The sequence below is a fragment of the Carlito syrichta genome, unplaced genomic scaffold, assembly GCF_000164805.1.
Source record: "Carlito syrichta isolate Samal-C Ts95f unplaced genomic scaffold, Tarsius_syrichta-2.0.1 Scaffold303451, whole genome shotgun sequence".
Lineage (NCBI taxonomy): Eukaryota > Metazoa > Chordata > Mammalia > Primates > Tarsiidae > Carlito > Carlito syrichta.
The window spans coordinates 128,728-129,850 of record NW_007247547.1 but is presented as its reverse complement, the minus strand read 5'-3'; positions in this window follow the sequence as shown (position 1 = coordinate 129,850).

Below are 1,123 nucleotides of genomic sequence, written 5' to 3'. Positions count from 1 at the left end.
TCCCTTGAGAATCTCCCAGAACCACCAATTTAGGAGGTTTGAAATTTATACATTCTCGCATAGGATCTTGTCTGCTCGTGTTTAGTAAGTAGAATTAGAATTTTTCAACTGCATGGATCTGAAATACAGAGTACTTTGCTTCCCTGATAAGTCAGAATTGAAGGATGAGGGCTATGTACTGATTTACTGTAATCTTGTTAAGGAGGCTTAAATTCAGAATTCACTGAAAGAGTAGACACAAGTGGTCAGTAACATTGCTGGGAATAGTGGTAGGGTGACTGTATAGGTGATTTGTTTCAGCTAGAAAGCAGCAGTCACCAATTTCATTTCTTCCAAAGTATTCTTTAGGTGGAATGCTTACCTATGAGAGTAATTTACAGTGTTATAAACAAAAACTAAGACAGAGTTTATAACTTGTAATGAAATAGATTTTCGTTGGGAGCTGTGGTACCCTAGAGCAGGAAGGCTAAGTCAGATACACCTGTTCCCACATACTATGGTCTGAATAATTGAGTCCCCCAAAATTCTTACATTGAAACCTAATCCCCAAAGTGATGGTATTAGGAGTTGGGGACTTTGGGAGATGATGAGGTGATGAGGTCACAGCCCTCATGATTGGGATTAGTGCTTTGCTCCTTTCACCATGTGAAGTCACAGCTAGAAGGCGCCATCTACGGGGAAACGGGCCCTCCCCAAACATTGTATCTACCAGTGCCTTGCTCTTAGATTTTCCAGCCTCTATAACTGTAAATAAATCATAAATTTCTGGTAGTTTTTAACCAACCCAGCTTATGATATTTTGTTATTACAACATGAAAAAAAACCAAGACATTGTGTATCTGGAAGACTTAACTCCAAATCTTATGTTCTTTTATGTAAAATAGGGATAATACCAGGACCAGACTCATGAAGAAAAATTTTATGCAAAACATTTAGCACAAGGCATGTCATAAAGCAAGTACTTATAAGTGTTTGTAGTGATGACCTCACAAGAGCTCAACTATAAAAAGCTTGGCATGTTGGGCTTTTCGAGTTGACCTGGAAGACCATGTTCATTACTAGATAAGCCCAGTAGTTTGGAGTAATCTCAAATTTTCATGGGGGGGGGGTGGGGTGGGTGGGG